Consider the following 23,463-nt stretch of genomic DNA (forward strand, 5'->3'; position numbering starts at 1 on the left):
TCATTGGTGGATCAGTAGAATAACAAGGGGTAAACTGGGGACATCAATTACTTCTTTGATAAGGCCCCAAAGCAACTGGCTGTCATCTGCTTCCTTCTCTCTCTCTCTTGCTTTATTCTGCATAACAGTTTGCTTTGTGAGGCTTGCTCAATTGCACAGGAGCTACAGACCAAATCTCTGTTTTCTCCATTGGCTGAGGCTCCTCCCTGGGGGAGGAAGGGGGAAGGAATAACTTGCTTGGCCAGCCTCTCTCAATTGCACAGTGGAGCTACTGAGCCAAACTTCTCTTCCTTCTATTGGCTGAGGCTCCCCCCTCCCCCCAGTCCCCTGGGGAAGGAAGGGCAGAGCCAGAGCTGCTTTGCCCAGTTCCCAGGATCCCATAGCAGAAATACAAAGAAAGCATCTTTTAAGACCAATGAGTGCTAACGTTTTAAGTTTTTTAAAATATATATGTGTTTGTATTTATAAAATTCGTATATCTCTGCTACCTAATCTTAAATAGGTACACACATGGCCCGACCCGACATGGCTCAGCCTAACCCAACATGGCCCAGCCCCTCAAGGTCTCATTTATGTCAGATCCAGCCCTCATAATAAATGTTTGACACCCCTGGTTTAGATTTTCCTATTAACCTAGATTACCATTTTGTACAAGTCCATGAGAATTATTTGTTCATTACTTCACTCATTAACATGCTATTAGTGCTACATGAGAATTAGCCAACAGAGCCATGTGTTCTAAGGCATCACATCCCACAGATCAATCAGCCTCAATACTCTGCAGTGATCCACGGAATACAAATTTAATACTTCAAAAGACTACTTCATCCTAGAGCTAAACTGGGTCAATTTGACAAGAGATATATATTGATCTTACTGAGCATCCACTGCCATAGAATACAAGGGCTTCACTGCACAATGCATAATTGGGTAGGTTCTAAAAAAAGCAAGAAGTTACCAGGTCTTGCCATATCTGAAAAGAGTTCACTATGAGCAGGTATTGCTGGAGCCGAGTTCTCACACAAATGCAACTGTGTTCAACAGCCATATTTAAACAAAGAAGCCCTGGATGCTGCAGTTTCATTAGCATTAACTAGTGTTGCTATGGGTACTATGGCGGAGGCGTTGGAATATAAGTGAATGGAAGAAACAGGGAAACAGATGAACAAAAATCTTAACAGTTGGAAGGAAACAGCTCAGATTAAAACATGATTTGTCTCCCTATTCTTGCTTCATTTAATATTGCTTAATCCAGTTCACTGAACTGGATCTTTAAACAGCTAAGTAGCAACAGGCCACTTTTGCATGTGTACAGGGAGATGCATCGCATGTAACATCTGCAGAATCCTTGGAAACAAACGGATTAACTTTGGTAAAACCCTTCCAGAAGTCTTTTAAAACCACAAGGGAAAAGAGCTGGATAAATCATTGTACAAAGAACTATACAAATAAATGTAGAGCTGATCCACTATTCACCAGGGTAAACGCCTGGGAAAAATACCCCCCCCCCCTCCACAAAGGATAACAATTAATTGGTCCTATTTTGTCATTCTTTTACTTAATTGCCCTTTATGACCAGAACTGTTCCATTACCCAGGAGACTACAAAGTTAAATTTTACTTTCATTCTGAAACTGTCATTGTCAGAGGCAGAAAATTCAGAAAAAAAACATTTATGGCTGTCAGCCTGGTGTAGGGGCTAGTGCCAGACTAGGATCTTCAATGCTCCAAGTTCAAACCCCACAATATGCCATAAAAGCTTGCTGAGTGATTTCGGTCCAGTCCCATAACCTCAGCCTAATCTCAGTCCAATAACAGGGCTGTGTCAACGATAAAACACAGGAGAGGAGAATAATGCAAGCTGTTTTGGGTGCCCACTGGGGAGAAGTGAAAGAGAGCCAGTTTGATGAAGTGGTTAAGAGTGATGAACATTACTCTGGAGGACCAGGTTCAGTTCCTCACTCCTGCACATGAAGTCAGCTGGGTGTCCCAGCCACAGTTCTTTCAGAGCTCTCTCAGCCCCTAAAAACAGCTCGCCACTAGCATAACACAAGCGTGCTTATTGCTGTAATATAATGGGTTCTTAGTCAAAGAGCAGGTCACCAGCTCTCTCCTGCTCCCCCCTTATTTACAACCATTGGGCAAGTAATAAATCCATCTGGCCCAAGGATGTTTATGCTACATAAACATATGAGTACCACTTTCAAATCGCCTCTCCCACAGTTTCACACAGACAACTCTTATCTTTTGCTAGAGAAGTGTGAGAATGGGAGATGTTTTTAATAGCCTAAATTCCTTAGTAATAAAAGAGTAATAACCTTTGAACCCGTGTAGTAACCTTTGAACCCGTGACTCAAGTATGCATCTGTAATGTAACCTTTGAAGATATCCTATATAGCAACTGTGTAACCCTGTACACGTCATTACTCCCAAGGCTTGTGTCCCTGGTACAGCTTCTGAGTTTCTAACAATACAACAGCTTTGATTTAAAACAAAAGACTGCTTATTGAGAAATATCAATCCTTGACAATCATCTTAGAACTTGTAGCTGCCAGGCCATTTTAGGATCTTCTGGCTATTCCACACACAATGTCATATGAGGAGAAAGGCAGAATGTAAATGAAATAAACAATAAAGTATAACTAACAGTAAACATGAAAGGTGCTGCTGTAGACAGGGAATTGAATATGAACTTAAGAAATGTAGTCATGACTCACACCCAGGGTTGCCAAGTCCAATACAAGAAATATCTGGGGACTTTGGGGGTGGAGCCAGGAGACTTGGGGGTGGAGCCAGGAGACTTGGGGCTGGAGCCAGGAGCAAGGGTGTGACAAGCACAATTAAACTCCAAAGGGAGTTCTGGCCATCACATTTAAAGGGGCCGCACACCTTTTAAATGCCTTCCCTCCATTGGAAATAATGAAGGATAGGGGCACCTTCTTTTGGGGCTCATAAGCGGTGGACTCCCTGGTCCAATCTTTTTGAAACTTGGAGGGCATTTTGAGGAGAGTCATCAGATGCTATGCTGAAAATTTGGTGCCTCTACCTCAAAAAACAATCCCCCCAAGAGCCCCAGATACCCGGAGATCAATTCTTCATTATTTCCTATGGGAATAAATCTCCATAGGGAATGATAGAGTGCCCAGCAGACATTTCCCTCCCCCACCCTCCCTCTGCTTTCTGATGACCCTGAAGCGGGGGGAGGACCTCCAAACTGGGGGATCGTCTGCCCCCACCTGGGATTGGCAACCCTACTCACACCTAACTATGACATCATCACTCAGTCTAATAGAAATACATGAATATGGAAAAGGACAACACTAGATTGAATGGGCTTAATTTACAGGAGGATATATTTCAGTTGAATAGTAGGATTCTTCTTCGTATGCATAGTTCAACAATGGACCCAAGTATATGGACTATTCCTCATTGGAAGTCTTCAAGCAGAGGCTTGCTGGCATCATTTCCCTTTCTCTGGAAAGGCAGTCAATATGTTTTAAAATAAATTTTTAAAATGTGGATGACCAGTTAAGGTCTTAGGAACGGAAGAACCTTGCCAGATTAGACTAGTGATCTATTTAGTCCAGCATCCTGTCTCACACAGTTGCCAACCAGCTCCTCTGGAGGTCCAACAACAACACACAGACAGAGGCTGAGGCCTTCCAAGCTGTCAGGATACATTCTTGTAGCAGAATGCCAGTAACAGAAAAATCCACCTTATTTCTCAATTTGCTTGTACCCATGAATTCCAAAATCTGTTCACTGAATTATTTAGAGATGTAACTGAGCCGCTAGTTATATCAAAATCTTTTGGTTGTTTCCTTTTTTCCTATTCTGTAACACAAAGGTTAATACACTAAAAGTGAGGAAGTGCTTTGTAAAGAACCTGACAGGGTGGAGTGGACCTTGGAGACATAATGGTATCTCAAAAGAATGGTAAAGCCCCAGGTCTGGATGGATTGCCTGTGGAATTCTACAAAGTTTATGAGGAGTCTTTTGGTTAATGTAATCCTCTAAGTCTGTTTTGTGAACTTGTTTATCTTTATATAATTTTTTATAGAACTGTTTCACGATTTGACATATCTCCTCCTGTTTTTTTTCTTTATCTTCCTCCCCCACAACAGGTTTAAAACTATTTATTGTAATGTAATATATTGTAATAACGTTTCATCATTTGTCATTAAATGTTAGTACACATATATAACATTTTATCCACCCCCCCTTTTGTGACCCCCAGCAGTGCCTGCCCCCTTAACTTCCCCGTATTACTATTTAATCTAATTTGTTATAAGGTAATAAACTCTATCTATTAAAGAATCCTTCTCCAAAAAATCCAAAGGTTATAATTATAATCCATCTTCATGGTATTTCTTCTTAATCATTGGGGGGAAAAAAGAAAAAGTTATAATCCAATGATCATATTTTTAAACTGTAATCCATATATTGTTTCTTTAAAAATTAACCATTGTCAAAGATCACCAAATGTCCTTTAACGTTCCATTGTTTTTCAATGTATTTTTGAAACTTTCCCGTCGTTTTTAAATTTCTCTAAATCTTGTTCTTTTAAGATTCTTGTAAGTTTGTCCATTTCACTGCAATGCATAGCTTTCAGAGTCCATTCCCATACTTCTGCTATTTTGTCTTGTTTCCACATTTGCACATATAATGTCCGTGCAACTGAAAGCATATACCAAATGATTGTTCCATCTTGCTTTTGAAATTTTTCCATTTGTAATCCCAACACGAAAATATCTGGTGCCTTCTTAATACTATATCCCAAAACTTTCGAGATCTCATGCTGAATCATTTGCCAGAATTGTTTCGCCTTTTCACAAGTCCACCATATATGGTAAAAAGATCCTTCATGACATTTACATTTCCAACATCTATCCAACAACTGATTGTTCATTTTTGCCAATTTCTTAGGTGTCATGTACCACCTATATAGCATTTTAAGGCATTTTTCTTTAACATTATAACATGTTGAAATTTTCATAGAGTTCTTCCATAAGTATTCCCATGACGCCATCTGTATTTCCTTATTTATATTTGTTGCCCATTTTATCCTTTGTGATTTAACTACTTCATATTCCGTAGACCATTTCAATAATAGTTTATATGTCCTTGAGATCAGCTTTTCATTTTCTCCAAACAGCATTCTCTCCAGTTCTGTTTGTTCTTGTCTTATTTCATAGTTCTTAATGTCCTGTTCAAGCAAGCTCTTTATTTGTTGCAGTTGAAACCAATTATATTTATATTGTATTTCTTCAGCTGTTTTTAATTCCACCTTTTTTCCCTTGGATCTTTAAAAGTTGTTTTTATTTTAACCACTTCTCTTCTTTAATATCGGAATACAATTTAATTACTTCTGTTGGTACGATCCAAAGCGGTTTCCTCTAATCACCATATCTTTTATATTTTGACCAGGCATTTAACAGATTACTTCTGATATAGTGATGTGAGAAGAGACCATACATCTTATTTTTCCCATAGTACATATAAGCATGCCATCCAAAGACATTTCCATGTCCTTCCAATGTCAATAACTTTCTATTTAATAATGTCATCCATTCCTTAATCCACACCAGGCAAACTGCATCATGATACAGCTTTAAGTTAGGCAGTTGGAATCCACCTCTTTCTTTCGCATCAGTCAGGATTTTCATTTTAATTCTTGGTTTCTTCCCAGCCCATACAAATTCTGAAAGTTTCCTTTGCCATCTATTAAATTGTTTATTGTCTTTCACTATTGGAATTGTTTGAAACAGGAACATAATTCTCAGTAAAACATTCATCTTAATTGCAGAGATTCTGCCCAGCATAGATAAGTTCAATTTGTTCCATTTAATCATATCCCAACCGATCTTGCGCCAGAGTTTCTCATATTTGTTTTTATACAAATCAATATTTTTCGTTGTTATTTCTACACCTAATTATTTTACTTTTGAGGTAATTTCACACTCTGTTAATCTCTGTAGTTCTTCCTGCTTACTCTTTAACATATTTTTACACATAATTTTTGATTTTTCTTTGTTTATATAAAAGCCTGCCAACTCTCCATATTCTTGTATCTTACGAAGCAGCAATGGTGTTAAATGAGTGGAATTTTCATTTATAAACATCACGTCATATGCAAATGCTCTGTATTTATAGGAAAAAACTTTCATTTTAGCCTCTCTCTTTATCGTCTTGGAATTGAATTAACTAAAGTCATTATGAATATCAGTGGAGATAGAGGGCAACCTTGTCTGGTTCCTTTATTTATTATCATTTTTCTGTTAAAATCTGCATTAATGCAGAGCCTTGCTGATTGTTCAGAATATATTGTCTTTACCATTCTAATAAAGTCTTCTCCCAATCTCAATTTCTCTATCACTGCAAACATAAAGTCCGAATGCACATTATCAAATGCTTTCTCTGCATCTGCAAAAAATAATGCTACTTCTTTTTCAGGATGCTTCTCATAATATTCAATAATATCTATAACTGTTCTTAGGGGGAGGGACGGTGGCTCAGTGGTAGAGCATCTGCTTGGTAAGCAGAAGGTCCCAGGTTCAATCTCCGGCATCTCCAACTAAAAAGGGTCCAGGCAAATAGGCGTGAAACACCTCAGCTTGAGACCCCGGAGAGCCACTGCCAGTCTGAGTAGACAATACTGACTTTGATGGACCGAGGGTCTGATTCAGTAGAAGGCAGCTTCAGTAAAAGGCAACATATGTTCATATGTTATGTTGTCTCTAATTTGTCACTTGGGAAGAAATCCTGCTTGTTCTTCTTTAATGAAACTGTTCAAATGCTGTTTAAGGCGTTCTGCTAAAATCCTTGCGTATATTTTATAGTCATCGTTTAGTAATGAAATTGGTCTATAATTTTTCACATTTGTGGTGTCTGTCTTCTTTTGGTATTAAAGAAATTACTGCTTCTTTCCATGTACTAGGAACTTTCCCATCTAATCTTATAGCGTTCATCAGTATCTGAAGTTTTGGTATTAGCATCTCAGCGAGAACTTTATAAAATTTTGCTGTGAAGCCATCTGGACCAGGTGCTTTTCCTAATTTCATTAAGTTGATCGCCTCTTCTATTTCTCCTCTCTCAATTGGTTTATTCAACAAATTCTCCATGTTTTTTGTTAATGAGTTAACCTTGATTTTCTGTAGGTACTCATCAATTCTTTTTCTATCTACACTTTGGCTTTTAAACAGCTTGGCATAAATTCCCTTTTAATGCCTTCATGGTCAACAATGTCTTTTTCTCCAGATACAATTTTATTAATTACTTTATTCTCCCTTCTTTTTTTCATTTGCCATGCAAGATATTTTCCAGGTTTATTTGCACCTTCAAAAGATTTCTGCTGTAGTCTTTTTAAATTCCATTCCAATTCTTTATTCAGCAAATGGCTAGTTGGCTTTGTAATATTGTAATTTCTCTTACGATGATCTTTTTCCCAGGTCGTTTTTTAAGCTCTTTCTCTTTTTTGCCAATTTCTTTCTGAATGTCCATCATTTGTTTATTTTTGGCTCTTTTATCCTTGTTGTTCAATGTAATCAAAATGCCCCTCATTACTGCTTTATATGCATTCCACACAATTCGAAACTGGGTATCTTCTTTTTCATTTATTTGGAAGAAGCATTTAGTTTCATTTTCCAGAAACACCACTATTTCCTGTTTCTGTAGCAAATCCTCATTTATCCGCTACCTTAGAGTCTTTCCCCCTGGTTTTGCAGACCACAATAATGGATTGTGGTTTGCTCTTATTTTAGGAAGTACCTCTATTTTCTTCGTTAAAAGTCCCAGATCTTTTGTGGTCCAAATCATATCAATTCTCAAAAAAGAGTTGTGCCTTGCCGAAAAGTAAGTATAATCACGTTCTTTGGGGTTTAATTCCCTCCATATATCCTCTAAACTCTCTTGTGTAACCAAATCAAAGAATGATTTTGGTAGTTTCCCTTCATTATTCCCCCCCCCCCCCAGTTCTGTCCAGAGTATTTTTCACTGTTCCATTAAAGTCTCCCATTATCATAATTTGATTGTGCACCATTGTATCTTTATTGAATTATACAGGTTGAAGTGCTCTGAACAAATTTATATGAGCTCCAACTAGACTCTTGAATCCTAGTGGGCATTGTATATTGGATTATAAAATGTAACGTGATTGTTGGTTGAAGGAAGAATACCTGTGCCAATTTCCAAAGTGGATTATAATTCTCTGATGGTGGATGTTATGATATAACCCTTTAATTTTGCTTTTATTTTTTTCTCATCCATGGTTTGAATATTTTTGATATGGTTTGAGTATTTTTGGCTTTGGATTTATTTTTCCACTTTTCCTCTTTTTATTCACCAAATTTGGAGTCATCCCTATTTTTGTTGTTGTTATTTTTGGGGGGAGTGCCTGGTCCAATTTGTGTTTTTTTATTTTTTTCTTGGGTTATTTGTTTAATTTTTAATCTCACCTGTGGATAATAAATAGGGCATTCAGCCCTGGATTACAAATTTATACCTTGAAGCAATCGGATGATCCTGTAGTGACTTGGATTTCAATTGAATTACCATTGGCAGAAAACCTGTTATAGTGAATTGTTTCTGTTTTAATGAGTTGAATTGTTTTGGCTAAGTGGTACTAAGGGTATTGTACTAAAAAGCCTCTGTTTATCATTAGTTTTATTATTGTTTTGGGTATGGCAAATTGCTGATAGAAACTAGAAGGCTGTTTTCCTTTTAAAATCATTTCATAATAATAACGGCACTGCCTGGCAGAGATTAGCTTATCTGTCATAAACAGGAATACTGAGTTCCAAAACAAACCCTGAAGAGGCAGCATACAGACCTGGTGGCTGTGAGTGCATTTACTTTAATAAGAATGGAAAATAAAGCTGAAAATCGAGAAGGAAAACCACCAATATCTTCACCCAGCTCCGCATCTGGGCCAGGGAAATTTACGACCATGCAGGGTGATATGAAAGAGATGCAAAATACTCTATTAACTGCCATAGCACAGCTGACTAGTAAAGTAGATAATATCGGAGAACAGATAGCAGAGATCAAACAAGAGCTTTTGGAGAACAGCAAACAGACAGCAGAGACCAATAAAGTCTTAAAAGTATTAGATGTTCAGGTAACAGATAGTACACAAAAGGTGGAACAACTGGGAAAAGAACAGAACATACATGATTCCAGACTCTTGCAGTCGGAAATAGACAGAGTTGCCTACATGCTGCGGTTCCAAAACATACCAGAAGAGAAAACCAAAGATTTGCAGAAAATATTAAGTGAAGCCTTGGCTGAAATTCTACAGGTGACTCCTCAAAGGGTGGAAGAGGAGTTTGATCAAGTTAGACAAGTGCCATCAAGCTTCACAAGATGGAACACACTACCCAGTGAAGTCCATTTGAAGCTTACAAGAAAGAGGACCAGAGATGACATTTTGAAGCAAGCAAGAGACAAAACTATGATGATAGCTGGAAATATGGTGAAAATTTCAAGAGAGATACCATGGCTGGTGAGACAAAAGAGGAGAGAATACCAAGTTTTAACAGGCTTCCTGAGAGAAAGAGAAATAACCTATACATGGCTAGTGCCGGAAGGCCTTCTTTTTACTTATCAGCTGAATACACTTGTTGATGTACAGAACTTTCTTTAGGAAGGCAATCAATATGTTTCAAAATAAATGAAAAAAACTGAATGACCAGTCCATGTCTAGACTATCATGAAACAGTCTTGTAACAGAACACATGTAACAGAAATACCTACTTTGTTTCTCAGTTTGCTTGCAAAAATCATTTCAAAAATGCGTTCACTTAATTATTTGGACCCAGATGAGAGATAACTGAGCTGCTAGGTCTATCAAAATCTTTACTGTAACACCCCTCCCCCTTTCTGAGGGGAACAAAAGAGGGAAAACCTGATAAATGCTATTTATGTGCCATTTCCCGGTTCAAAACTATTTTTTCCTGGGGAAATGCCAGCTTTGGAACAAGAGCTCCTTACATCTTTTTAAACTATTCCTTTTTCTAAGCCCATAAATTACCAAAATTATTAGCATCTCACATTTCACCCTTTCTTGTCACAAAACCATGGTACCAAACATAGGGGGAAACTCACACTCAACACATTCTACCCCACAAATCCCCTAATACTGAAATTTCATTAAATAACTTATGTACTTGAAAAATGTTTTCAGAAATAAAGCACCACAGACTGCCCAACATACTTGAAATGGTACTTAAACCAGAAAGTCTTAACTTCACTCCTGAGTGAATCAAGCTCTCTGAACTGGCAGATGTTACATGACAGAGAATTCATAGATATGAAGCCACCATAGAAAAGGCACTATCTTGATTGAAGCATAATCAACAACACAGTGAGTAGGCTGCAACATGTATTTCCCCCTGTTTGGTACCATGGTTTTGTGACAAAACGGGATAAATGTGAGATGCTAATAACTTTGGTAAGACAGTCTGGATACAGACCACACAGAGCTTTAAAAATAAACAACAGTGCCTTGATTTTTTGCCTAAAATTCCATTGGTAACCAGTTGAATTCTTGTAAGAACAGTGTTACTTACTCCTGACAATTAACACCTTTAAGCTAACTAAGGATTGGCACAAATAATCTAATGAATTGTTCGGCTGTTTTGTGATTTGCAAAGTGAAATTTCCGGAAGGCCAACAAGCAGGGACTTTCCATGAACTTTCAAGCTATTTGCTCAATCTAAATATTTACTGAACTTCAAAGCAATGGGGTGGGAGGAACTTGGAGGGAGTATAGAGGAGCATCCAGAGGAGATCCTCTGCAACTTTGATGTCTCTAGTTTGCACGGGATCTGTTCTATACACTCCTGAACCTCCTTAACCTGTACCTGTCAAAATCAGAAAGCTGTTTCCTGGAGGCATCTTCTTTAAGCAGATGTAACTCAGATCCAATCCTCACCAAACTTGGCAAGCAGATACAGAAGTCAGCTGGAGATCCTCTGTGGGTTTGATGCCTCTAGCTTGCACAGGATCCATTCTACTGGGTCACAAACCAAACCAGTTTGTTTGGCGACTAAAAGTTTATGATGGATTGTGGTTTGTGAACCAGGCACACCATGAATTGAACTGCATTTTCCTGGCTGGGGCCATCCCTAAACCTAGCTAGTCATTGCACTGTCAACTTATGGATGGTTTTGGTTTTTTTCCCAATGGCAACTCCAGTGTAAAATAGGAGACCAGTCAATAGTTGTCAGGACATGCACAATGACAGAAAGATCTCCAACTGGAGAGGCAAAACTGGCATAGAAGCCCAAATGTTCTTGGCTGTAGCCTTCACCTGAAATTCCAGGAGAAAATCCACATAAAGGAGTGGTCTCAAGAGGCAATCATATTCTTTTACGTCAAGTATGGACACCCCCCCCCCCCGGACTTTCAGAATTGGCCTTTTCATTACCACTATAGTTTCAGGGCTATCTCGGAGCTGTTTGGGTTTCCTGTTATCTGCAAGCAATGTACCAAATTGCACTCATTTCTGAAGTCTTAAAAGGTTTATGAGTTATGACGGTCCAAACAATGGGATTATTTCAACGATCTGCAGTATTTGCAAAATGACAGAATGGGTTGATTAAGGTAGTGTTGTACACACAGATAATGATACCGAGAGAGGAGTGTCTCTCACCCAGATTTATAGCAATACGATACCTAGCTACCCAAACGAAACACATGATATTTGCCACCTCTTTTGTATAGGATTACCATTGAAAATGTGTCTGCTTTTGGGTTTAGATAGCCCAAAGAATGTCACACCGCCTAGAATACAAAGAAAAAGCACTATTCTGAGAAGCAAAACTGAATGCTAAATGCAGAGGCATAGCCTTTCTGCACGAGTGAGCTGGTCTTCATTTGCAGCAGCAGGGATCCCATTTAATTCTGTGTCAGTGAAGCTTTGAATAGAGTTGGCTATTTTTATAGGCATGCCATTATGCTTCCTTCATTGTAATCTTAAGTGCCTTTGTTTCAAAAGCAATTCGAGCAAATTCAATCCTTTATTTCATAAGTTCAAAACAGCCATTTCTACTTAATTAGGAAACAAGATTGGTGAGAGCTTCAGGATCTACCTTGGCTTGTTTGGAAAACTTATGGAGGGTTTAAGCTGCACCCAAGTTTTTTTCTCCTCTACAAGCATTACGAAGGTACATCAACAAGTGCATATTATCAAAGATAACCCATTATAGATTATTTTAAATGACACATTATATATTTTCATATTAGTTGAATCTGGCCAATAAATTCAGTCATGCTGTTTGGTCATGTTGCTTCCATGAAAGAGATCCAGGTAGTCAGAAAAAGAGATGCTAGACTAGGCTGAGATGAACTTTCCAGAAAGCTACATTTCTGTATAGGATTGCTGGAGCTGTGGCCAGGAGCTCTAGGTTTGCAAAAATCCCAAGGAAATGATATGCAAAATCTAGGGTTGCTTACAAAGAGATTTTAAAAAGCAATGATAATGCAGGCTAAGCTCCCATCTGCTGAGACTTGAATACACACATGCACAGTGAAACTTAGTCAGACCTTGAGATGTCTAGAACTAAGCATCTTAAATGCTGACTACCATTCAAGAAACCATTAATCAAACTATCCCAAATACTAGGATGAACCAGGCCATCGTGAACCTGGCATCTAGTGGTGAGAGAAAACAAATCAGGCTTTCTAGTTAAGCGTTGCTAACAAGCATGAGAAAGAAGAATATTCCTTTGGGAGTGACCTGACAGTCGTCCCCTTAAAGAACTCAAAGCAACTAAAGGTTAAAGAGCCAGCCTGTAACAAAGATGGAGTTACAAAGGCTATACACCAGGTAGCAGGGTTGGTTAAAAGCAAAAGCCATGTAAAGCCTTTATACACACAACTATTTACAAGCTTTCAAGTTCTCCAGAATGTTAGTATCCAGCTAAATATTAAAGAGGGGCAGGGGGAAAGGAGAAAAAGGATATTGTAGTCCCTGATCTGAAGTTTTCATACCTGCTTCCTATGTGAACTGCCAATAAGTTGTAACAGTTGGTGAGCATTAAAACAACAACAAAATTTTGGGTCAAACTACATGTTAGATGTTTAAAAGGAACGGAGAAGGAAGAAGCCCTTTCTTCCCCAACACTGCAGCCTCAAGCTAAATCATGCCCTGTGATGCTATAAAAACAGCCCACTGCATCTACCGTGTATCTATGGGGCAAGCAACTCCCAGACATGACTCACATTGATAGAGTTACCTTCTACAAATTTCTCTAATCCATTTTAAAGTTGTTTATTCCTGTGGCCATAACTACATTCTCTGGTAGTGAATTCCACATTTTAATCACTCTCTCTGTAAAGTCCTCTTGTCTGTCCTGAACCTACTGCCCATCAGTTTCATTGGATGCTCTCAAGTTCTACTCTTTTGGGAGAAGTTTGAAGCAAGGAGTGCCTTTTTCCTGCCAATGTAGGCTCCCCCTTCCCCCCCTTTGTGCTAATTCCAGTTAGAACAAGTTACTTCAAAAGCAATCGTCTCTGAGTGTAGCTGACCTTGAGGCACAGACATACCACATAACTCAGGGTGAGAACAGATTACTTGTAAATTTCAAAAACAAAACACATTTGATTAGCTAGCCAGCAGTTCTAGCAACACAGCAATGAGATTATCAAATCTCAGGACAAGATGGAAGTACTAATGGCAAGAAGCATTCCTGACACAGCCTATCCTAGCCAGCCCTAGGGCACAGCCAGTGGGACACAGTTGGAGGAGGAGGAAAGTCTAGCACCCTTGCAGGATGAAATGGGGAGCAGACAGCAATCGCCCCTCCACAGGAATAGGCTAGGTGTGGCCACAGAGGAAAGGAAAGGCACATTGCTGGGCCTGAGGAGCTGTTGTCCATGAGTGAAGAAGGAATCAGATGAAGAATCCCTCTTCATTCTAGGCCTTAGGAGACCTACAGGCAGGACCCCGCAGGATGCTTAACAGCTGGCCCATGGAGAAGGGAGAGTCTCACTCTCTCTGATGTGGGAAACTAGGTCCAGGCTATCCTAGATTCATTGCTCAGATTGTCTGTTGCTGGGCCTATATATACTGAGGAGGGTAACAATGGGTGAGGGAGGACTGAGTTTCATTGTTATCTTACTGCTTTGTGGGACTTTGTTCCTCACTTTGCAAGCGGATTGTGAGATATTGGACATGGATGTGAATAGCATTAGCATGCTGAATAGTTAGGGAAGTATGGCAATAATAAGACACAAAACAGGAGATACAGGTATGCCTGCAGCTCTTCCAGTCTCTATCTCATCCTTAGAAATGTGTCTGTGTATGTACAAGCCACAATCCTTTGGGAATGCTCCTTCAGCAGAGTCTTAGCACAAAGGATTTCCAATCAAACTGAATCATTAAGCCATTTTCAGGATGTTATAGTCTCCATGCTACCATTAGGGCTACCAACCCCCCAGTCCGGGTGGGGAATCTCCCGCCTGGGAGGTTCTCAACCCACTGGCCGGGTGACGTCATTCGTCTCGAGCATGCGCAAATGTCCCTCGCCAGGGGATGAAGAGGACTTGGCAACCCTAGCTACCATGGATCTGTCCCAGGTTGTTCTAGGCCCAACACATGAGAAAGGGTATGTGCTGGATGGTATAATATATTGCCTGGGTAAATTGTGTCCTTATTTAGCTGATTTGGATAAGAATTTATTTAGCAGACAGTTCAGTGTAGTAGCACTAGAAGTGAAAAAGGCTTTCCTCCTCTGTGGCTTGTACACTGTGGACAACAACTATATTATTCCCCACTTTCTCAGTTCTTTGGAATGGCCTTCCTGAAAAAGTGCAGAAGGCCCCTTTCCCCCTTCCAATTTGACAGGTTTGCAATCCAAGCTCTTAAAGAGGGCTTATGGGATACAGTCACATCGTGCTATATTGTCACATTAAAACATACTTTTAAAGGTTATTACCCACCTTGAATCCCTGGATTACAGAGAAATATATATTTATTAATATTTGAACAAGTAAATAAATACATTTCTTCCATAAATATGTTGAATGAATTCTCAAAATGGGGCTTGTGCTTGTAGTTTTCCATCAAGTGTGACTCATCCTGAAGCCTAGATCCCTGCATGGCTCATTTATACATACTCCTTACCTGATCTCTCCCCAGGCATCCAGAACATTCCAATTCACTACATCTTTAACTATATCTAAGCGAGAAGATTATGCAGCCAAATCTGCTTATCCTATTACTGAAAGACAAGCATTTGTTTTACATTTGTAAAGTTTTTCTATTAGTCTTCCTTAAAGAAACCCACATCAAGGTGCTCCAGAAACTCTTAAAATAGCAAAATATTTGCATTGTGAGTGCAACTTAAGGTAATGCCCATTATATATGACCGGCTTTTTACAAGGAGGCAAGAGAAGAATCCGCCCCCAAACTCCCCTCTTATTTTTTTACAAATCTGCTTTACTAAACACCAAATGTCTTCTTGCAAGTAAGAAAAGAAAGGTTACTTTGTAAATTTATAATTTGTTTTTATAATTTGCATGTTATATACTGTTAAATGTTGTGCTTTGATTGTGCTATTGTATTGTATTTATGTTTGTAACCCTCCCTGAGCCTGCTTCAGCGGGATGTGATGAATTATGTTACTGATATTTGAAAGTTTTATCCTATGACAAGATTATTCAATTATATCATCAGTTTTTATTTCAAACTTTAAATTCTATAAACTCTTACAAATCTTGCTGTTGAAACAGCTTTGTTAAGAGCACAAAAAGGAGAGCCGAAACAACCAGGGAGCTGAAGCTCCTTACCTATAGGGGAAGGCTAACACGTTTGGGATATTTAAGTCTAGGAGGAACATAGGGGAGGTTTATACAACTATGTATGTGATGGAGAAACTGGATAGAGAGAACTTTTCACATGGAATATTATTTCTCAAAAGGAAGGACTACGGGTTGAATCCAACCAGGTTTTCTACCAGTGAAAAAGGAGACATATTTGACCACTCCAAAAAGATATGCTGCAAATCACTGGACTTGCATGAGCCATGTGGGATGGGGGCCACAGTATGGAAAGGAACTGGATTAGATAGAGAGAAAACGCTGGATGGGCCCAACCCTAGAGCCAATGGTGCAGTGGTTAAGTGCACAGACACTTATCTGGAAGAATCGGGTTTGATTCCCCACTCCTCCACTTGCAGCTGCTTGCAAGGCCTTGGGTCAGCCATAGCTCTCGCAGAGTTGTCCTTGAAAGGGCAGCTGCTGTGAGAGTTCTATTAGCCCCACCTACCTCACAGAGTGTCTGTTGTGGGGGAAGAAGATAAAGAAGACTGTAAACCGCTTGGAGACTCTGATTCAGAGAGAAGGGTGGGGTAAAAATCTACAGTCTTCTTTTTCTTAGGTTGTTGTTGTTCAGTCGCACAGTTGAGTCCGACTCTTTGAGGCCCCATAGTCCTTATGGTCCAGCTCCCACAGTCATACATTACCAACGCTTTGACTATACGGATTTTTGTTGGCAGGGTGATGTCTCTACTTTTTATTATACTGCCCAGGTTCACCATAGCTGTCCTCCCAAGGAACAAACGACTTTTAATTTCATGGCTACAGTCATCATCTGCAGTGATCTTGGATCCCAGAAATGTGAAGTCTGTCACTACTTCCATGTCTTCCCCTTCTATCTGCCAAGGTGTGATGGGGCCAGATGCCATGATCTTAGTTTTTCTGATGTTGAGTTTCAAGCCTACTTTTGTGCTCTCCTCTTTCACCCTCAACAAGAGGTTCTTTAGGTCCTACTCACTTTCTGACATTAGAATGGTATCATCTGAATATCTGAGGTTGTTGAGGTTTTTCCCAGCAATCTAAATTCCGGCTTGTGCTTCAGGCCAGCATTCCGCATGATGTACTGTGCATATAAATTAAATAAGCAGGGTGATGATATACATCCTTGTAGAACTCCTTTTCCTATTCTAAACCAATCAGTTGTTCCATATCTCATTCTGACAGTTGCTTCTTGACCTTGATACAGGTTTCTCAGGAGACATGTGAGGTGGTATGGTACTCCCATCTCTTTAAGGACTTGCCACAGTTTGTTGTGATCCACACAATCAAAGGCTTTAGCGTAATCAATGAAACAGAAATAGACTTTTTTTGATACTCCCGCGCTTTCTCCATAATCCAGCAAATGTTAGCAATTTGATCTCTAGTTCCTCGACCTCTCCAAAACCCAGCTTGAACTTCTGGTAGTTCCTGATCTACATATTGCTGAAGCCTAGCTTGTAGGATCTTTAACATGACCTTGCTGGCATGTGAAATGAGTGCAATGCAATGCTACAATCTGAAGCTAGAGCCCTCAAAGGATAGGCATGGGAATTCTTTTCTCCGGAGTCAAATCTTCTGTTTTCAAGATAAATGCAGCTGGGACTATGGATATTGACACCAAATGAAGCACATAGCCCTCCTAACCACAGTGAAATTGAGCTAGGAAAATGATGCAGAGATACTAGTTGGTTCAAGAGTTGGTGTTTTGTGGGCCAACAGCAAGTCAGAGTTAGGCAATAATACCTAGAGCACATGCGTCAAATTTATGACAGGATTTTGTGTGGCAAGCATATTTATATCCCAACAGCTTTCATGGTTTTGAGAGGCTGCTGCTTCCAGTCATCCATAATACTTAATACAGTTATCAGATAATAACTGTAAAATATGTATTCATATGATTTTAATTCACTATAAATTAACATCAAATATTTTAAGAAGCTCAGTTTTGGCAGTGATAATAACTCGAGCTTAGATTTTAATTAGTAAAGCTATTTCAGACATAATCACTTCGGCTTGTAATCATTACCCTCTAACAGAATCGCACTAAGAATATTCTTAAACACCTGCTAAGATTTTAATAGGGAAGTCATCTTTTCACTTCTAAAGTCAATCTCGAAAAACCACAAGGCTGGAAACATTTGAAATTGAGTTGTTAGATTCAAGCAACCTATTTTCAATGATAACTTACAGCAGGAACGATAAAGTTCTAGAATCTGCCGGCTTCCATCCTGGGACTGAACAGAGATATAGCTCTGATAAGGGTGAAAACGCCACAACTGGATAAGCGCTGTGGATACTTCCTTCATCATGATCACAGTTACCACCGACTGAGCACTTTCAGATTATCAGCATGCTTACTAGATATGCGTTTCAATGTGGTGTAGTGGTTAAAGTGTTGGGCTACTATCTGGGAGACCAAGTTCAATCCCTACACTGTTATGGAAACTCGTTGCATGACCTCGGACCAGTCCCATACTTGTAGCCTAACTTAACTAAAAGGAATGTTGTGGAGATAAAAAGTAGGAGTGGAAAACATAAGCCACTTTGGGGCGCAATGAGAAAGAAGGCAGGGCAAAAATGAAATAAAAGGGCCTTTTTAAAAAGCAGGAATGCAGTTCCAGATGGCTTGGCATCAGGGGTGTGCCTTAATAAGTGAATGAGTTTCTGCTGGGCTTTTTCTAAAAAAAAAAAAAAGTGTGAAAGAATGGTGACATCAGGGGTGTGGCCTAATATGCAAATGAGTTCCTGCTGGGCTTTTTCTAGGAAAAAAAGCCCTGGAAATAAATAATTATGATCTCTGTAATCCTTACAACCACTTTGTAAGGTACCTTGTACCCTATGGACTACACCTGAATTTAGTTGTGACACTCCTTAATTCAGATACACCATTTCAGCTTTCAGGTAGGTTAGATTACATGTTACAGTTACAATCAGCACACGATCCCAACAAAGACTGCCAGCAAGGCACCAGTACCTGCGGAAAGTCATGACCCCAATCCTAAAGTGCCAAAGAGGGCTGATCTGGATCAGCACCACAGCTTGGGGAAGAGGAAGGAGGGACTTACTGCTTCCCACACCATTTTCCCTACATGAAACAGCACCAGGGGAGTTATTTCTTATGTGGAGGGAATTCAGTTACACAGCCCCCCAGCCATGCAAATTACACCTTCAGGCCATTTTAGGTTGGGAAAATCGTGTGAGGGAAGACAGGATTCCCTTGTCCTCGCACTCTGTGGTCATGAGCTAACTGGTCCCTGAGAACAGAGTTCTCATAGGGAACTCGCAACTGTTGTATGGTTGCAGGCCCCCATAATGATCATACATAAAATGCATCATGTAGACTGGGACATAGATGAGTGACTTGCCTGAAGTTATCCAGTGAGCTTTGTGGCCAAACAAGAAATGGAATCCAGCTCTTCCTAGTTCAAGCTAGTCTAGTTAATTCTACAAGGCCTCCCCCTTCAGCCATTTCTATGGAGAAACTGGACCTCTGGGGACAAACTGTAAACCTTTCTTTCAATACTTTTCATCAGAAGGATGAGCAAAATGTTTTCCAAAGGAAAAATACACCCTAAATGAATTACAGAGATGCAGTGTTGAGAGCGGGGTGAGTATCACTGTAAGAAATGTTAGTGGTTGGGAAGTCTACCAGTTCTGTGGCCGGGGGGGGGGGCAAGTCCATACCCCCAGTGGGTCTAGTAACACAGTTCTGCCACTGTTAGATAACCCTAGGCAGCAACAGGGATCAAAACACCAGCAAAGCTGCATAACGCCTTTAAAGACCCATGTCTAATAGCTGAGCCTGTTGCTAGCTGGCTCAGAATATGGCTGGGCAAATTTTCTATGCTGGGATGAAACAACATTCATGTCTGAAGTCTCTTGGAAATCATCAAGTCTCGTGACTCCTTTAGAAGGTCAGGCAGCATAAGGCCAAGGTAAAGCTGCTTTGGATTTGTCTACTAGATAGTGGAGAGGCCCAATGTGGGAGAGAAAGGACACAGGGGGAGTTTAATCCCCTTCCTCTCCAAATACTGCGACCAAGAGTCTGACCTGCTAGCCCCAGCCTCTGATAAGGGGAAAGGGGGGATATAAGGCTGAACAAGCCCCTGAGTCTGAGATTATAATATGTTGGAGTGGGAGATGGTTGATGTGACAGGATGTCTCAATTATTTTCCCCTCCTACAATTTCTCACAGGGCTTCAATTGACGTGGCAAGAGGGCTTGCGCGGTTCAGTGAGGCTGTGGGCTATGCCATGCAGGGCCACCCAAGATGGACAGGCCACAGCTGAGAACCCAGACAAAATGTGAGCCACTGGAGAAGGAAATGGCAAACCAGTCCAGTATCCTTGTCAAGAAAACCCCAAGGACAGTAACAAAAGGCTAAAAGATATGGTGCTGGAAGATGAGCCCCTCAGGTCAGAAGGTGCCCAATATGTTATTGGGGAAGAGCGGAGGGCAAGTCCAAGCAACCACAGAAAGAGTGAAGTGGCTGGGCCAAAGCCGAAAGAACGCACAGCTGTGGATGTGTCTGATGGTGCAAGGAAAGTTCGATGTTGCCAAGAACAATACTGCATTGGAACGTGGAATGTAACATCTATGAATAAAGGTAATCTGGATGTAGTCAAACAAGAGAAGGCAAGACTGAACATCGACATCTTGGGAATCAGTGAACTAAAATGGACAGGAACGGGTGAATTTAACCCAGCAGATCACTACATCTATTATTGTGGACAAGAGTCCCTTAAAAGAAATGGTGTGGGCTTTATAGTTAACAAGAGAGTGAGGAAGGCAGGAATGGGATACAATCTCAAAAATGACGGAATGATCTCAGTCCATATCCAAGACAAACCATTCAATATCACAGTAATCCAAGCCTATGCCCCAACCACTGATGCTGAAGTGGATCAGTTCTATGAAGATCTACAACACCTTCTAGAATTAACACCAAAAAAAGATGTCCTCCTCATCATAGGGGACTGGAATGTCAAAGTAGGAAGTCTAAAGATAACCGGAACAACTGACAACTTTGGTCTTGGAGAACAAAATGAAGCCGGGCAAAGGCTAATAGAGTTTTGTCAAGAGAACGAACTGGTCATAGCAAACACCCTCTTCCAACAACCGAAAAGGTGACTCTACATGTGGACATCACCTGATGGGCAACACAGAAATCAGATTGATTATATACTCTGCAGTCAAAGATGGAGAAGCTCCTTACAGTCAACAAAAACAAGACCTGGAGCTGACTGCGACTCAGATCATGAGCTACTCATTGCAAAAATCAGAAAACTGGGGAAGCCATTAGGCCATTCAGGTTTGACCTTGATCACATCACTTATGAATATACAGTGGAGGTGAAGAATAGCTTTAAGGAACTAGAGTTGATAGACAGAGTGCCTGAAGAACTATGGATGGAGGTTCGTGACATAGTACAGAAGGCAGCAATCAGCACCATCCCAAAGAAAAAGAAATGCAAGAAAGCAAAGTGGCTGTCTGATGAGGCTTTACAAATAGCTGAGGAAAGAAGGAAAGTGAAAGGCAAAAGTGAAAAGGAAAGATTCACCCAACTGAATACAGATTTCCAGAGAACAGCAAGGAGCAATAAAGAGGCCTTCCTAAAGGAGCAATGCAAAGCAATAGAAGAAAATAACAGAATGGGAAGGACAAGAAAATTAGAGAAATCAAGGGAATGTTTCGTGCAAAGATGGCCATGATAAAGGACAAAAACGATAGGGATCTAACAGAAGCAGAAGAGATCAGGAAGAGGTGGTAAGAATACACAGAAGAATTATACAAGAAGGATCTCAATGTCCTTGACAACCATGACAGTGAAGTCGCTGATCTTGAACCAGACATCCTGGACTATGAAGTCAAATGGGCCTTAGAAAGCATTACTAACAACAAAGCGAGCGGAGATGGCAGCATCCCAGTTGAGCTATTTAAAGTCCTAAAAGATGATGTTGTTAAAGTGATGCACACATTATGTCAACAAATTTGGAATACGCAACAGTGGCCACAGGATTGGAAAAGGTCAGTTTATATTCCAATCCCAAAGAAGGGTAATGCCAAAGAATGTTCAAACTATCACACCATTGCACTCATTTCACATGCCAGCAAGGTCATGTTAAAGATCCTACAAGCTAGGCTTCAGCAGTATGTCGATCGGGAACTACCAGAAGTTCAAGCTGGGTTTCGGAGAGGTCGAGGAACTAGAGATCAAATTGCCAACATTCACTGAATTATGGAGAAAACATGGGAGTATCAGAAAAACATCTATTACTGTTTCATTGACTACACTAAAGCCTTTGTGTGCATCACAACAAACTGTGGCAAGTCCTTAAAGAGATAAGAGTACCAGACCTCCTCACATGTCTCCTGAGAAACCTGTATAAGGGTCAAGAAGCAACGGTCAGAATGGGATATGGAACAACTGATTGGTTTAGAATAGGAGAAGGAGTTCGACAAGGATGTATATCGTCACCTTGCTTACTTAATTTATATGCAGAGTACATCATGTGAAATGCTGGCCTGAAGCACAAGCCGGAATTAAGATTGCCGGGAAAAACATCAACAACCTCAGATATGCAGATGATAGCACTCTAATGGCAGAAAGTGAAGAGGACCTAAAAAAGGGTGAAAGAGGAGAGCACAAAAGTAGGTTTGAAACTGAACATCAAAAAAACTTAGATCATGGCATCCGGCCCCATCACACCTTGGCAGATAGAAGGGGAAGACGTGGAAGTAGTGACAGACTTCACATTTCTGAGAACCAAGATCACTGCAGATGGTGACTATAGCCATGAAATCAAAAGACGTTTGTTCCTTGGGAGGGCAGCTATGGTGAACCTGGGCAGTATAATAAAAAGTAGAGACATCACCCTGCCAACGAAAGTCCGTAGTCAAAGTGATGGTATTCCCAGCAGTAATGTATGGCTGTGAGAGCTGGACCACAAGGAAGGCTGAGCGCAGAAGAATAGATGCTTTTGAGCTGTGGTGCTGGAGAAGAATCTTGAGAGTCCCTTGGACTGCAAGAAGATCAAATCAGTCAGTCCTAAGGGAAATCAACCCAGACTGTTCCCTGGAAGGTTAGATGCTGAAGCTGAAGCTCAAATACTTTGGCCACCAAATGAGAAGGGAGCACTCCCTGGAGAAGACCCTGATGCTGGGAAAGACAGAAGGCAAAAGAAGAAGGGGATGGCAAAAAATGAGATGGCTGGACAGTGTTACTGATGTAACAAACACGAATTTGAGCAGACTTTGGAGGATGGTGGAAGACAGGAGGGCCTGGCGTGACTTTGTCCATGGGGTCGCAAAGAGTCGGACTCGACTGTGTGACTGAGCAACAAATTGATTGTTTTTATTATTGTGAACTACCAAGGATAAAGGCAGTCACTAGGTTTCTTTTAAGGCAGAAAGTGTGCGAAATATGAATCCTTTCTTGATCTGTGTTCACTAATTCCACTTTTTCTAGAGGCAACAAGCTTCACAAGTTTTTGCATTAACTTCAAGTAAGAGTTTCACCTCTAGATTACAGAAATGTCCTTTCTTTACTAAAAAGTTGGGGTTTTTTAAAAAACAATTATGTTCAAGTGCCTTACAGTACAATCCCAGGTAAGACTCGCTTCTTAAACAGATTTAGAACGGTGTCCTCTGTTCAGGATTGTGCTGTTCA

General features: G+C 40.3%; 1 protein-coding gene across 1 annotated transcript in view; it reads right to left on the reverse strand.

Annotated features, from left to right (window-relative positions):
* ZNF277 (zinc finger protein 277) overlaps positions 1-23,463 on the reverse strand; it is a 75,049-nt gene that overhangs the window by 50,562 nt on the left and 1,024 nt on the right. The window lies entirely within an intron of this gene.

This window comes from Heteronotia binoei, chromosome 8 (assembly GCF_032191835.1).
Source record: "Heteronotia binoei isolate CCM8104 ecotype False Entrance Well chromosome 8, APGP_CSIRO_Hbin_v1, whole genome shotgun sequence".
NCBI lineage: Eukaryota > Metazoa > Chordata > Lepidosauria > Squamata > Gekkonidae > Heteronotia > Heteronotia binoei.